Source organism: Mustela nivalis (genome assembly GCF_964662115.1).
Source record: "Mustela nivalis genome assembly, chromosome: 2".
In the NCBI taxonomy this organism is placed as follows: Eukaryota; Metazoa; Chordata; class Mammalia; order Carnivora; family Mustelidae; genus Mustela; species Mustela nivalis.
Genome location: NC_139021.1, coordinates 39,416,711 through 39,433,859, shown reverse-complemented (window position 1 = coordinate 39,433,859; position 17,149 = coordinate 39,416,711). Strand labels below are relative to the sequence as shown.

The window sequence follows — 17,149 nt, the reverse complement described above, 5'->3', positions numbered from 1 at the left end:
ACATATTTTTTTTTAATTTCTCTTCTTTCATTTTTTTTCTTCTCTTCCTTTCCCTTCCCTTCCCTCCCCTTTCTTTCTCTTCCATTCCCTTCTTTTTCCTTTCCCTATAACCCCTCCCCTAGCATTTATACAAATTCTACCAAAAAGATCCTGATTGGGCACCTGGGTGGCTCAGGGGTTAAGCCTCTGCCTTCAGCTCAGGTCATGATCTCAGGGTCCTGGGATAGAGCCCGGCGGCAGGCTCTCTGCTCAGCAGGGAGCCTGCTTCCCCCCCCCCCCACCTGCTTCCCTCTCTGACTACTTGTGATCTCTGTCAAATAAATAAATAAAATCTTTAAAAAAAAAAAAAAAAGACCCTGATTATGCTTGGTACCTATGCACACTTAGGAATCATCAATGTCAATAGATAACAGGATATTCTGAATAGCCAGTCTGTATCATATGCCCCTTCCTGTGGCAGAGAAGACACAGCCTTTTGATTGACAGTTCTACCTAATTTGTATAGAATAGGAGAAAAACAGTCAAGGGATGTTGGACAGATTGAAAAGTAATAGTTTTCAGAGACCAGCTTAGAGAGAAAAGGCAAAGATGGAGAAGAGACAAGAGATGATCTATCGAGCAAAGTCCCCTTTGAGAAAGTTGAAGGAAACACATACAATAGCAAAGGGAGGGGAGAATAACTTGAGGTGGGAAGATGGATGAGTGCTCTTTCATAATCTATATATGTACTAACTTACCTCAAATCCTTAATTAACTAAAGTTAGTAATATCTGTAATGTAATTAAGAATACAAGGGCATTGTGTCTTTGACCCTGAGATCATGACCCGAGCCGAAGGCAGCAGCCCAAACCACTGAGCCACCCAGGCACCCCTCATTGTGTCTTTGAAATCATTTATAAGCATCTGGCACCTTAGCTATTTGCATATTTCCTGACCAAGTTAATGTGATAGTTATTAATATCAGTAATGAAATTTCTGTTCATTAAACTGAGCCCATACAATGCTCATTTGGCAGACCTGTTTAATTATTTTGAGTAATCCTAAGTGCCAGATTATAATAAAATAGAATTTATAGATTGACCGGAGAGGCCATAAGAATGCAGATTTGAATGCAGATTTGAAAATAGGCAGACCTATGTTTGAATCCTAACTGTACCAACTTGCCACCTATATGACCCTGGGAAACTCATTTAATATTTAACTCATGTAAAATGATCCACGGGGGGCTAGAACGTGTTAAGTTCTCAGTGATAAATGTTATCTATTGATATTGGCATGGTTCTAGGACTTCAAAGCCAGTTCATTTAGTACGTTATGCTCAACTTTACTTCATTTCAATTTTTCTCTAATTTTCATTATAATTAATAAGGTTTGACTGTATATTATATAGTATAATGTTTAAGTATTGGAAACAGGGTCACATAACCACCCACCCTGGCTTTTTTCTTTTAAGCAAAAATCCTCTAGAGTTCCCTCACCAAGAAAACCTTCCCAGACAGCCCCTCTGAGAACCAGAGCCATACCATAGAACTCTCTCAGGATTCCTCACTGCACTGAAAGAATTCAACCATACTTCTGATGTCCAGTCAAAAACTTGGTAGTTCCCACTTTTAAGAACATGTTTTCTAAACATCTCTGGTAAATGGAGATTTTGACTTTATGCCCAGGACACCCTGAGAGCTGCTCCTACAGAAAAAAACTAATAGGATAATAAATCCCGAGTCCTTTTTCCCCCCACTCTGAACAAGAGTTGTTTTAGTTAAACTTGCATTCACTTTTCTCTGAACACTGCCCCCGCCCTCATCAGACCATTGTGTTTAATACAAGACTTTTGACTCAGCCATCATTACTCACACTTTACTGATTTTACTTTAAACACTGTTGGCTAAAACGACAATTTATCACGACTGTTTTGCCTAGCAGCGGGAGGATAATTTATTTTCCCGTTGAAGGGTTTGATATTTATTAGCACGGCAGTGAGCTGGTCAGCAGAGATCCACACTCCAGGGGACGAGCTGAGTCCAGCTTCACGAGCTGCTCCACCCTCCTCTGCCCAAACCAACCGATGTTTCTCCTGAGGCAATGCCGGCTAGCGCCTGAGGGAATAGGAGATGCTAACTGGGGAGCTCGGTCTCTTGGGAAGAGGAAGCTTGGGGTACCCTCTCCCTGCAGAAGCTGGGCTCACAGCTGTGAAAGAGCTGAGCCATCTGTCAGGGAGAGAGGCAAGCTGTCAGGGCCTGCTCAGGAGAACCAGCAAGCTGTGAGCAGAGTGGAAGACTAGTCACAGAAATGTCTGCACCTAGAAGGAGGACTCACTGGAGAATGGCCACCCCTGGCCTCAGCAGCCAAAGAGCATCTGGTTGGCAAGAGTTTCCTCAGGTAAGGGGGGCCTGTATGAGAAGGGGAGAGAGCCCCAGGCCTCTAATGCCAATGGGAAGCAGTTCTTACACAGCACAGGGGGAGCATCTTTGTAGGACAATCACTGCACCTGGCAAGAGCTGACTTTTAATTATAGTTCATTATAGTGGCAAATGAATAACTGAAAGAAAAAGAAAAGAACTTGTGTTTAGTGTGTGCCTACTGTGTGCCTGGCACTGTGTTAGATTTACATACATCATGTCATTTCATTCTTGAAGTAACTGTGGAGGAGGTGAAGGAGGAGGAGGAGGATGGGGATGGCCATGATGCTCAAGGATGAGTGATCATATCCAGTGGGCTTCGGAGCTTATGAAAATTGCCTACTTTATTTTACCACAACTGGTAAGTGGGAGAGCCAGGGAACTATCTCAGTTCTATCTGACCAAAAGGTAGATAGACCCTTCTGATGCCACATACCCCATCCCCACCGGAGGAAAGGCACTGGACTTGAGTGTGGTGCCTGAAGTTCCCACCACTGGGTCACTTCTTGGCTTAGGACATTATCTCTGACAGAAATATGTTACCTGGGAAACCTAGCTAAGTGATCCATTAGCACTTAGTCCATATTAACAGGAAATTATTGGACACTTTTTTTTTCCAGAATAGAGGGAACAGAACACACATAGCACAGTAGCACAGTTAACCTCTGATGCTTTGGTCAAGTGCACTGCTGGGGGTAAGAGTGTAAAGAGGGTCTTACTGACTTGGAAGAGGAAGGGTGTTTGGTGGAGGGAGTCCTGCCAACACACAGTAGGGAGCATGTGAACACACATGTGGAGGAGGGGGAAAGGAAGGAAAATGTCAAGGCACTGAAAAAGAATGGCAGGCCATGCCCTTTCATGCCTCATCACAGCCAATGCGTGAGTTTCAAGTGCAAGCAGAGCCACAGTTTCAGAAGTTCCCCAACATTTGTGATGATCCCACTGTGTGCTAGACACTGTGCTGGACTCAGGTTACAAAACTACATTGGATACAGTTCCTACCCCTGAAGACTGTATAATCTCTTTCCCCTGAAAAGTTAAGGAAATTTCTAGGATGTCAGGAAAAGGAAAAAAACTCATGGAAGAGACTTAGGGAAGAAAACTCAGAGAGCACTTTAGAAGAGAGGGTAGGAGGCTTTGAAGATAAAGTGCCACTCCCCCTAGACCTCTGTGGAGACATCCACCACCCAGGTAAGGTAATGCCTACCCTCCCCATGCCCCATCCCCCACCCCAGAGTAGCCTTGTTGTCAGGAAGGAGGCCTTGATGGTTAGCCAGTCCTCAGAATGTGCTAACTGGTATAACCTTCCTCATTTCCTAAGAGCCCCTTTGGAGTAGATGGCAGATGAGTCAGGGAAAGGGATTCTGTCTCCCTTCTTTCCAGCATGTGGGGAACCTGACACTGGCACTAAGACCTGGAGAGAACCACTTCCTCTTATTTTGTCAACTCTCTTTTTCTCCCTTGCTGTTCCTACTCAGTGGCTCCTTCCTTTTTGCTCCTCATCCACACAAAGCACACCCCAGCCTGGGTTATTTAACATTTCCATAAAGAACTGAAGTAGGGGATTTTGCCTCCACTTCAGATGAATCTCCTCAGAAAACAAATTCACTGAGGGATAAACTCAGCTATGAGAACTTCAGAGGAGACTTATTTAGGACTTCCAGTGGTCAGAGACGGACAGCAGTCTGAAGGCCAAGCAATAGTCAGTGTCCAAGTTCCACCATGATTGCGTCAGCGTGGAAAGAAGTTGCGGCACGGCCTCGCCCAACTTTACCAGCAGCTCATCAGGGCCCCCACTCCCAGGCCTCCCCCTCCGGCCAATCACTGAAGGTCCAAACTCATTGTTTTGTTGAGTCCACCATGAAATAAAATTCTTTCCAGTGCCTTGATTAACCTTATTAGAACTCATAAAACTCAAAGTATTTCAGCCTGTCCGAATGTCTCCATTTTCTTCTAGATATTTGTGGTTGAGGGCATTTTCTGCAGTCAGTTTTCAATTAGTAAAGAGATGTGGCAAAAAGGAGGGCAAATTAGAATTCAAAAGCTTCACTTTTTAAGATCCTGTGAAATATTATGACTGAAGAGTGTCCAGCCTCCAGGAAGGGAGGGAGGTACAGAGAACACTTCCATTCTGTCCACATTCCAACATCAAGTCAACTGCTGGCTTGAGGGATACATGTCATGTGATCGCCTGACATAATTTGACCCATTTCATTCTTGTCACAACCTGAAAATCTTGCTAATGCATAGACATAATTATTAAGGTCATTTCTACTTCATGGCTTGTGTGTGGTCATGGGCTATATGTTCCCCATTAATGATAGAAGGTTGACCCTGGCCGTGTTGTGGGTTCATCAAACGGTTCAGTAGGGTGCAGCAGAATCCAAGACATCTTTGCCAAAGCTGTCCCCCAACACCCCTCCTCCCTTAATTGTAAAACCCATGTGTGTTTTAACAAAAATATCATCCATCTGTTTCTGATTCATTTACACTTAACTCGTCAACTCTTCTTTTGTCAGGGCTGTCATATCCCACAGGTTCTGCACTGGTGTGCCACGTTGAACCCTTCCTCCCCGAATATCAAGAAGTCTTGTTTAGCCAAGAGATGACACTCTCCACTCCCTGAGGCTGAAGGAGTGCAGTTGGGGAGTGAGTAGAAAGACATTTCAAATTCCAAACCCCCTGATTCCTCAGTCCACTGTGGACTTGGCAAAATGTCTCCTCTCATTCACAGCACCGGCTTGATTGAGCTGTTATTGTTATGGTGTGTGAGTGAGCTCGCATGTGTTTGTGAGAGTGTGTGTGCGTTGACTGGCTGTGATTAAACGTGTTTTGTGGCATTAATTCAGACTATGGGTGGGCTTCGCTTCTCTGTAATCAGACCAACTGGCTGACTTGGAGAGTATGTGACTGGACCAAATTCCTCCTATGACTTCCACTACACTGGGTTTTATCCACCTGTCAACCAGGAGCAAAAAAATGAGAAGCAAGAGCTTTCAGTAACAGGAGGAAGAACTCAAGTTCTGGAAGTTCTCCCAGCATTCTCAGCTTTATTCCCAGATGGGGAGAGGGCACACCGATGACCACAGGGCAGATCCACTCTCAGCATGCACTAACGAGGGAAGCAATCACTATCACTTGGCTATGCTGGATACTGGAATCATGCCAATTCCCCCAGAGCCTCCCCCAAATAGGAAGCTACAAAAGAGACCTGGTTGCCTTAAGCTGTCCCACAGCCCAGGTAAGAGTTGCCATGTCAAATGGTAAATGCCTTCCCTTATTTGTCCCTCAGCAGAGAGGGCCATCAACTTCTAACCTCCATCAAACTTAAAACTTGCTTTAGAAAAATATATGTTTATAAAAAATAAAAAGTTAAAAAAAAAAAAAACACTTAACATTAGGGAAACAGCCAATTAAAAATGGGTTAAAGATCTGACCAGACATTACAACAAAGAAAATAAACATATAAAAAGATAAAAAAAAAAATGTCGATTGAAATCTTATTCATCACAGTGTTACTTGTCATGCTATTCAAGGGGTGGCACTAACTGCATCTATCAGGTCAGTTTTCTGTATTAAATGTTCCTTTTTATACACTCTGGTTATCTCATTTCTTCCATATTTTTCAGTAAGTCTTGTATCCTATAGAAAAGTTAACACAAAGTTGCATTTGTGGAGTGATGTGGATTATTTATATTTAGAGTTCCTAAGGAAAGACCTCTCGAAATCAGGCAAAGACTGTCTACTAACTTAATAAACAGACACAGGGTTAAATAAGGAAAACCACCTTCATTCTGGAAATAAAAGAGGCATGTGTGAGAGTAACAGTTCTCAACTGTGGTGTAATGTCAAACTTGTGTATCACAATAGATTGTGAGATATGTTGGAAGTGATCTGTTGCTAATAATAAAGTACTGACGTTTGTGAATGATTCACTTTTAAATAAAACTTAGGAGCAGCCTTAAGATTCTCTCTGTCATTTTAAATCCCCACCTTTGCCAGTATGCTTTATTGAGTTGCAGAGAAAGTGTTCATGTTACCCCGAGGACACCTAGAATCATACATGGAGACACAATGGGTACACTCCTGGAAATGTGTCCTGCTTGTCAACATCATCCATCATGCATGCTGTGGCAGAAAACAGTTGGGAAGTGCTACACCCAACGTCTCAGAATTATATGGCTCTTTGTCATTTTTAACACACAGGGATTCCATTTTTCTATTCTTTTGTACCCCTGAACATTATGTTAGGCAAACCCATACCCAGAAAGGGATATTCAAGAGTTTCAGTGGCCAAAGCAGCATTCCTGGACAGCATGATCTTTGTGCAAAACACACTTAGTAAATAACACAGACATCAATGCAATTTTCCTCTCTCTCTTTCTGCTACCCTGCCTGTGTGCGTGTTGATGTACACATGTGTTTATGCGCTCATATGAATGTTGTTTAGTGTAGAAAGAGTTACTGGTTCTGTGAACCATGGACACATGGTTCATGTCTAAGATCTAGAAAAACATGATGCAGGTGCCTGGGTGGCTCAGTGGGTTAAAGCCTCTGGGTTGAGCTCAGGTCATGATCCCAGGTTCCTGGAATCGAGACCCACATTGGCCTCTCTGCTCAGCAGGGTGCCTCTTCCTCCTCTCTCTCTCTCTGCCTGCCTCTCTGCTTACTTGTGATCTCTGTCTGCCAAATAAATAAATAAAATCTTAAAAAAAAAAAAAGAAAAGAGAAAGTAAAACATGATACACTTTAGAAATGACCCTAGATGGAATGCTAATGAGGCCAATGTCATAGCTCTATGTTCAGTCTGTATACTAAGACTATTCATCTTTGTAATATCCCATAGCCACAGGCTGGGGGTCCCTTAAGCCCCATGCCTACCCTAGCCTTCAGCCAGTATCTCCCAAATGCATGTCATAATTGCAACCTAGACCAAAAGACAAAGCATAACAATCAGTATGGATCTTTGAGAACTCAATACTCCTTAAACTCCTACCTGAAATTTAAAGAAAAAGAAAAAGAACTTTCTCCAGGGTGCCCAGGTCGCTCAGTCAGTTAAGTGTTTGCCTTTGGCTCAGCTCATGATCCCAGGGTCCTAGGATTACGTCCTGAATTGGGCTCCCTGCTCAGAGAGCAGAGTCTGCTTCTCCTTCTGCCCCTCCCTCTGCTCATACTTGTGCTCTCCCTCCCTCTCTCTCTTTCTCTCTCTCTGAAATAAGTAAATAAAATCTTTTTAAAAATACCTACTCCATTACCCTCTCTGTAATGGCATTTTAAAAATTCCCAGTCTCTGGATAGCTGTGTAAATCCACATTGTTGACCATGGGTACACTATGCACCCAGAGGAAGGAAGGAATCATACAGTTTTTCCAGGCCAATGACAGGGCCATTTCATCTGTTTCTTCTTCTAATATGCACTCATCACCTATCTTCTTTACTACTATCTGACCTTGATATAGAGGCTGTACTTTTAGATTGGGAGAAATCCTTGGCCATGATCTGTTAGGCAATAGAAATTATGATACCTATCATTGCTCCTTTCACCTACAACAATTAATAAAGAAAAATACAGGGAAACATTGACTAAAAGTCCCAAATGTTCCAATCAGTTAGCTGAGGTGAATTTCGCCTTCTCTTTCACTGCACCCCATCTGGCAAGTCTTCCCTCTTATACTTACCCTTCACCTTAACCACCAACCACTGCTTCCTTCTCTATCTCCCATGTTATTACCAGTTTCATGACTTGCCAGTCCAAAATTATTCAAGTGCTGGTAACAGAAATTGGCTAGTAACAGTTACTGGCTAAAACATCAAGGAATTGTGTTAGCTGGAAATCCAAAGGTAGAGAACTTCTGTTGATCATACATTCAAGACTCCATTTCTCTTTGAGTCTCTTCCCTCTTCCATCTGTTAGCTTTGTCCTGAATCTGACCTCCCTTCTAGCATCCTGCAGTAAGAGGTATAGAACATCATTCTTTTTTTTTTTAGAACATCATTCTTTATTCAGACTCCTTGAAAGGAAAAGTTCTGGCCTGCTATCTTACAGACAGCTTTGTCTTTTGGTCTAGGTTGCAATTATGACGTGCATTTGGGAGATACTGGCTGAAGGCTAGGGTAGGCATGGGGATTAAGGGACCCCCAGCCTGTGGCTATGGGATATTACATAGATGAATAGTCTTAATATACAGACTGAACATAGAGTTTGACACTGGCTTCATTAGCATTCCACCTAGGGTCATTACAGACAGGGAAGAACTGTCTTTGAGGCCTCCAACAACCTTCTCCTAAACCAAAATGAGGTCCTATGTCCATTCTCCAAGCATTCACTGACAAATGGATTCAATTCCTTTTTTTTTTTTTAAGATTTTTTATTTATTTATTTGACAGAGAGAAATCACAAGTAGTCAGAGAGGCAGGCAGAGAGAGAGAGAGGGAAGCAGGCTTCCTGCTGAGCAGAGAGCCCGATGCGGGACTCGATCCCAGGACCCTGAGATCACGACCCGAGCCGAAGGCAGCGGCTTAACCCACTGAGCCACCCAGGTGCCCCGGATTCAATTCCTTTAATGGCCAAAATTAATTGGTTCTCACCTCTAAATCTGGAAATGGAGTAACTTCCCCCTAAATTATGTGAAAACTGGGATGTCACTGTGAAGAAAAGAGAGAATGGATGCTGAATAAGAAGTCAACAATGTCGACTAGAGATATTGGCTATTTTCCATATTAAGTTCTGTATCGATTCCCTTTATCTGCTTAGATGACACATTGATGTAACTAATGAATAAGAAATAATTAACTGCGAAGCTCCATTTTATTGCCTTTTTGGATCATGGAGGATTCAGACAGCTTTGTTTGATCTATGGGGACCACATCTGAAAGGTATTGCAGTCCTTTGGGTTAGTTCCCCTCCCACTGGAGCAGTTCGATAATGAAATAACAACCAGGCCTAAATGCTTGTCTGAACTTAAGCACCCTTCCTGAAGAAGTGGCCAACACTACATTCCCATGTCGCAAAGTACTCAGGCTTCTGCATGCAAACTCCTCACTCCTAGGATTTCAAAGGGCAGGCCATTCCTTAAATGGGGATGCAACTGGGTGGGACACAGGCACATGGCTCACATTTTCCTTCTCACGATATTTTTTCCACTGGCTCAAGTAGCAGCTGCTTTTTGGAGGGCCATGTTCACTTACGATGACATAGACTGTTTCTGAGCTATGAAGTGGTCATCTTCAGATAGGCCAGTGTGATATCACCTCTTTGGAATCAGACTTCTGCTGCCCTGACTGCCCTTGTGAGTCTAAAACAGGACCTGGAATTGAAGATCTATTCATTTAAACATGTAGACTTAGCAGTTTCTTCCAACCAAAAGCAGAAAGGAACCAAGATTGTTATCACTGATCCCTTGGCATTGGCTGGTCCAGAGTTGCCCTTATTCAGCTAATTCATTCCTTCTGTTCACACCATGTAAAGTTTCAGAGCCTTCCCTCCCTTACCTCAGCCACAGGCAAGGGTCCTATTCAGGTTCAAGTCTGTCCTATGGAAGATTCCTGCTTTTTTCACAGCCCTAGTCTGACTGCCTTTGTCTACTACCTCAGTCAACTCCAACCGTCCTTTCTCTATTCTGGAGGGAAAAAAGAGAAGTATTTCAATGCTACTCTTCAGGATTGCTGACTTGCACATGAACAAGTCCTACCTCCAGCTCTGCTATTTCAATCTGAAATTCTGTTCAGAGTCCTTGGGTTAGTACAACTGAAAATACTACATAGAGCAGCTATAAATGTCACCTCCATCAATTATTAACTGTATGAACTTAAGCACATTTTTTTTTACCTCTCATTGTGTAGTCAGTGTGTATTTATCAAGGGCCAACTAGATGGCAGACATTGTGCTAAGCCCTAAGATAGTTCCTTCATCTATAAAAAGAAACTAATAGTAAAACACATCTTATAGACTTGTTGTAAGGATTAAATGAGATACAATGTCAAGTGCTTAACACAATGTCAGATGCATAGGAGACTTTCATAAATAGTCACTATCATAGCTATTATCATTAATGGGAAAACATCTGGTCTCATCTGATAGTATTGTATACTATCTTTCTGAGGAATTTAGGAATTCCTCGACCTCTTCTGTATTAATTCCAATTTGTCATGATTCCTGGATATTCTACAGCTCCTGGGCTGCTACTTAAAATGGATTTTGGTGAAGTCCCAACTGTGTCCTCACATACAGGGCTTGGCTCAGGCTAGTGTGCAAGGTTCTGTTCCTGATCAGAGAGAGTCACAAGGTATAGGGCTCAGTCCCAGGCTCAAATCCCAAGTGTTGCATCCTTGGTCTGCCCTGTGTGTGAGTATGCTGAACCTGTGTAAGGGGCACACATTCCTTCAGCTGTAAATGTTGTATGCCTATTATAAACCATGAGGTCTGGTAACACCAGCAGCAGCTTATTAGATTTCAAATGCACCACATTCTTCTAGACTTTGAGATGCTCCTTCTCTCTCTCTCTCTCTCTCTCTCTCTCTCTTTCTCCTTCTCTCTCCCTCTCTGCCACCCATTCTACCTTCCCATTCTAAAGTGCCTTATATTTCTTACTGCAATCTAACAATTTGAAATTAAGCTGAATAAAACTTCAGGAGGGAAAAAACCAGCTGAGAGTTTATATTTACGGGGAAAGGGGAATGGACACTTACCAAATGTCCTGCTGCATCATGTGGTTCCTACAGACCATTCATGGCACACCAGCAACCCGAATGAAGGTGGCTCGGTCCTCTCCAACTTAGAGGAAAGAAGTGGATGAGAGGAGCTGTCTTAATGCCATCACAAATTTACAACTCAGTTGAAGTTCCTTGAAGAAAAAGTGCCAGTCCAGAAGATGTATGTTGTTAACCAAAAAAATATATAAATAAAAATGTTTAAAAGGCCTGTTAGCTAGAAACCACATATGGTCTCTTGACTGCACATGGAAAATTCCTTCTCCTGAGAAAAATCTGGGCAAAAAATAGCCCTGGCTGAAGCATCACTACTGGTCCTTTCTTCCTTATCTTTTCCTTTGTAGGATGGGAATGAAAACACCTTTTGTAGCACAAAGGTACAAAACAAAACACTTTTTGTACCACAAAAGTCCTCCTAATACCATCTTCCCTACTAACCCATTACGGGGTTTGAAAAACTTCATTTGTGCTTCTTAGGGAAATTCTCAAGAGATTTGGGTTAAATCAGCATAACTGTCAGAAAAAGGAATATCACAGAGAAGTCACCCCACTAGGAAGTTATTTTGTCCCATTAAATGATTGCTACTCATTGTCATAGGCCAACGAGTGATTACATTGGACACAGGGCAAGAAGCTTTGGTGGGGGCAGCCAGTCAGGAGCCTGAGCATCCCCTGAGTGTGATATGACTAAGCAGTGTCAACAGCTAGGCGTTGGGAGGAGCATTGTAAGATTCTGGGAAAAGAAGAAAAGGAATGGGGAGTTGTGATAAACAGATGGAAGAATGTGATTCACAGAATTCCATTGGATTTTCTGATTCTTTTTTTTTTTTTCATCATTTATATTTTATTTTTTTTTATTAATTTTTTATTTTTTATAGACATATATTTTTATCCCCAGGGGTACAGGTCTGTGAATCACCAGGTTTACACACTTCACAGCACTCACCAAAGCACATACCCTCCCCAATGTCCATAATCCCACCCCCTTCTCCCAAACCCCCTCCCCCCAGCAACCCTCAGTTTGTCTCGTGTAAGAGTCACTTATGGTTTGTCTCCCTCCCAATCCCATCTTGTTTCAGAATGGCAGGCAGAGGCAGAGGGAGAAGCAGGCTCCCTGCTGAGCAAGGAGCCCGATGCAGGACTCGATCCCAGGACGCTGGGATCATGACCTGAGCCGAAGGCAGCTGCTTAACCAACTGAGCCACCCAGGTGTCCCAGATTTTCTGATTCTTAAGACACACAGGGAAAACGTAAGCCACCCAGCTTGTGGTACTTCTGTTATAATAGCCCTAGCAAACTAATACAGACTTCAGTACCTGAGATGGGGTGGCTTACAGCAATAGAAATTTATTGTCTCACAGTTCTGGAGAATAAAAGTGTGAAATCAAGGTGTCAGTCATGCTCCCTCTGACACCTGCTGGGGATACGCTTTTCTCTTCTTAGTCTCTCCAGGGGACCATCAATCCTTGGTAATTCTTGCAGCTGCTTCACTCCAGGCTCTGCCTCTTTTGTCACATGGTGTTCTCTCTGTGTGCCTGTGTCCAGATGCCCTTCTTCTTAGGAGGACAACAGGCATCTTGGAATAGGGCCCACCCTAATCACCTCATCTTAACTTGATTATATCTTCAGAGACTCTAATTCTAAACAAGATCACATTCACAAGTACTATGGGGTAGGACCTCAACATATTTTTTGGTGTGTGTTGCACAGAGGTGGAAGTGGCAAAATTAAAGTCTCAATAACCCCCTCCTGCCCCCCGCAGTAGACTCTGTCCTAGGTCTTCTAGTTGGTTAGGGTTAGTATGTGGCCACTGAGAGTGAACTTGATCGAACTGTGAAAGACTAACGTGGGAGGGAAAATGGCACAGCAGGCAATGAAAGAGGATGCTGGGAGAGGAAGATCTCCAGCTCCTGGGCAAGTTCCCTTCTGCATTTACTCTACAGCTTTCTAAGCTCTCAAGAGAGCCTGGAGAGCTCTAAGAGACGTCAGGGCCCTTCGGCTCTTAGTGAAACGGATGTGAAGTTGTGAAAAAGTGATGCAAGGTGCAAGTGGTTTCATAGGATGCTGAACACTTCCTTCCCGGCAGGCAGTCTGATCTCTTGAACTCAAAACACTGAATTTCCCAAGACACTGGAGAGACATAATCACAACTTTCAGACGTACAAATCATTCTGGCAATGGAGTTTCCAAAAAGCAAAGGATCCAGGATTCTTTCTCGCTGAAGCAAACCCAAACGATGACACAGAGGAGCACCAGGATGTTGTGTGTCTGTCATGCTAGAGAGTTACGTTTGGACCTCTTCTGATCCAAGTGTTCTCAGGTGCAGTCACAGTTCCGAGCTTGATTATTTCCTCTCCGCAAGCAGGGGGGCTATTCAGAGGCACTTTCAGCATCTGGCAACATGGATTTCATGACCACAAAGTAAAAATGAAATAATGCACATACCAAAACATAAACACATTGTAAAGTGCATTCAGCCTCAGATTCCAAACCCAGCGACCCTGTATGATTTAGCAAAGGGGAAGCCAGACTCCACTCCCTGGGGGGAGAAATAAGACCTCCAACCTGACAGCTGCTATCATTCCAAAACAAGTCATTGTTTATAAATGAATATTTTTTTGTGATAAATTATTGAATTACATGAAAACTCTATGATTGCCTGCTGCTGCCAGATTTGGTTTTGGTCTCAAAAGCCAGCGTGGAATGTACTACAGACAGAGAGACAGAGCAAAATTAAAAACTGCTGGCCTTTTCTCACAAAATTCTCCTCTGAACTCCATCTCCCACTAACTTACAATGCTGGTTCTGGCTTTGAAAACCCCGGAGTCCCTTCAGAACATTTAGAATGTAAATGGTTTTAGGTTAGAGACATTTTGACTTATTTTGAGGAAAATGTAGGTATGATGCTTGTGAGTTACTTTATGATAATTAGCATCTCAAAATCTAAAAGCAAAGTGGGGAGGCATGACTTTTGATGATCACCTAATCCCCAAAACAGCTCTGAGTGATCATTACTATACCCATTTTACAGATTGGGAAACTGATGCATGTGGAAGTTTCATGATTTGCCTAATGTCACACAGCAGTAAAATGAGAATTCAGGCACCAGGTGTGTGATTCCAGAATTCATGCTCTTTCCTTAGGAGCATGCTGGTTTCCAGGACAGCATCCACAGCTTCTTAAAGGACTGTAATTAGTACAGGACTCAAAGAAAAGTATGATGCTATCTTGCAACCTGTCACATTGGCTCCTTATGTATTACATCTCAAGTAGGCCTATATTAGAAAAAATAACATTGAAATGGAAAAAATTACTATCTTCCTTGATTCATCTTTTCCTTCAGAGATAGACCTTACCAATCTTCTTTGCTATCCTAAGTTCTTAAGGAAATGCAGTTGGTTCCTGTGGAATTAGCAGGAATAAGAGACAACAGCACTGGCTTCTGATCCCACTTTCACTCCTCATTCAGCATGGACCTCTCAATCTCAGCCCCTTGCCCTGCCTATTTCATGGGTTGTTATATTGCTCAAATGATATAATGTCAGGGAAAGCATTCGTAGCTCTTAAAGCTATGGACTATAGAATTAATTATTATGCTCCAGACTCTTCTCTGATAGTTCAGTGAGAAAGAGGTAGATTTTTTTAGAACACTAGTCCAGTGTTAGCCAGTGGTCTGCTGAGCAGGATTTCTGGGGGGGAAAAAAACCTGATTTTTAGCATTTGCTGGTTTCCATACCATAAATACTCCCACCAAGGCCAATTTCAAGCTGTCAGTATGACATACTGACCATAGAAGTGAGAAGAGATGCTCTCATAAGTTGGTACAAGTCAGATCCACCATACCACTAGTTCTGATTAAATTTCAAAAGAGCAGCATCTTTAATAAAAACACCATACCTGGAGTCAAATCAAAATTCCCAAAGTATACCCCCTCTCTCCATGTGTTCTCTTAATGATGGCAAGACTATGCCTCCAAGCTAGGACAGAAAGCCAGATCCCCATGAACCCTTGCACAGAGCCCTGTCAAATGAATCTTGCCACTTGCTGCTTTGACCCCAATCTGAAGAGTGAGTGTGTGCCTCATATAGAACTCATATATTGCCTGGGGGGGGGGGGTGGGAATGTGCTCTAAGGAAATGTTATTGCTGCACGCAGACACTGAGTGCCAAGAATAAGAACTCATTCCACCCATTCTTTCCCTGCTCACAGTATAACAGTTAGCCTTAGGTCTGGCTACACATCACACACACAGTGGCTTATGCAACATTATTTCCCTCTCATGGAAAAGAAGACTGGAAATACATCAACCAGAGCTAATCCACACCAAGGGCCCAGGCTTTTTCCAGTTACCCTCTCCTCTGTCCTCATGGTCCAAGGTGTCTGCTAGAGCTCCAGCCATGACATATGAGTTCCAGTCAGCAGGATGGAAAAAGGATAGAAAAGAAAAGCCACTCTCTGACTTCTAAGGAGAGTTCCTAGAACTCCATGCAATATTGTGCTTATATCTTATTGGCTAGAAACTAATCATATGAGCACACTTACCTACAAAAAGAGGCTTGAAAATACCACACTTCATCTTGGAGAAAATGTGCCTAACTAAATATCACATTCTTTTATTAAGGAGGAGGACAATAGATGCAGGGATGCACAGCTACTAGTTTCTGGTACGTGTTTCCTCATATCTGTAAAGTAACTAATCAGAGAGTAGAGAAAGAAAAGGAAATAAATATTTTTATTTTTTCTAACTACAGCTCAATGGTCTCTTCTCCCCATTCATCCCCTATAAGTAAGATGAGAAGTTAGCATCTATAGGTGATTTAAATTGCTATATCCATTGAGGACCAAACAAAAGGGAGCTCTATCTACTTCTGGGATGAGCATATAAAACACCTCATTAATGTTCTGGTCATTGTTCAAAAGAGAGTGACAATCACTTATGGTCATTACATCTATTATGTTGGAAGTAGATGGAAGTTCTTGTCTCTCTAAATGAATTTGCCCAAATACAATAGTATTAATTACCTACTTTGATAAAAGTGAGATATGAATCTAACTAATGCTGGAAAAATGGATGGGTGGGGAGATCCTCCTCTTTTTTTTTATAATTTTTTATTTTTTATAAACATATATTTTTATCCCCAGGGGTACAGGTCTGTGAATCACCAGGTTTACACACTTCACAACACTCACCTCCTCTTTTTTAATATTCTTCAGCTAGACTCTGTGGCTATTGGAGATCTGTATATTATATGAGTTCCATTCAGAAAGCTTTGTTTGGGCATGCAAATGTCTGCCTATAGCCCTATGCCTACATCCTCCACCTCTTGTTCCCACTGGAGATGGTAAGTAGCTAGTTGGATTATCAGGAAAATTTGCCCTGACTCCTCTAAAGAAGACGTCTCATGTAGCCAAACAAGGCTCTTCATCTCTAGTCTTTCAAAAATAGCAGGGGAGTAGAACCAGAGAGACACATTAATCTACGGAGAAGCTTTCTAATGACAAATGCAAAAGCCACACAAACATGCAAAGGCATGCATGAGAACATAGGCAGCCATCCTGCTAAGGCTAAAAGTATTTGCAGATTGTCCAACCACATCCAGAGATGAGATGCAAACTACCAGCCTACTCCTATCCCATTTTGGACCAGAATAAAAATAAGTACTACTGGACATTTCATTTTCAATTTTACTGTAATCATATTTAATGCATTGTTCCATGACCAGGCAGACATAGCAACTCCTTCTACCTCCATTCATCCCTAAAAAGCTGAAATCTTTGACCTTCTCGGTTTTAGCTATCTTTTAACATACAGCTAATATATTGGATGAACCCAGGTCTGCAGTTGGTTTAGTCATTACATAATTCCTAGCTTTTGGCCCTAGAGGCATTCTTTCATTCCTTCATTTGTTCATTTACTCAGAAAATATTGAACACCTGCTCAGTGCAGTATCATGCCAACAGTGAGGACCTATCTATAAGCAACTTATTTCCAGTCTGCCCTCATGATGTTGCAGTCTGAGGGAAAAAGACGATCATTGAAC

At 42.4% G+C, this 17,149-nt stretch overlaps 2 long non-coding RNA genes across 2 annotated transcripts in view; one reads left to right on the top strand and one right to left on the bottom strand.

Moving 5' to 3' along the window:
* The window catches only part of LOC309860595, a 961,417-nt gene that overhangs the window by 451,247 nt on the left and 493,021 nt on the right, over window positions 1-17,149 (bottom strand). The window lies entirely within an intron of this gene.
* LOC309858925 lies at window positions 1,991-11,335 on the top strand. The gene is made up of 3 exons (XR_014308441.1): window positions 1,991-2,379; window positions 4,919-5,048; window positions 11,121-11,335. It is a non-coding gene; the product is annotated as an uncharacterized lncRNA (long non-coding RNA).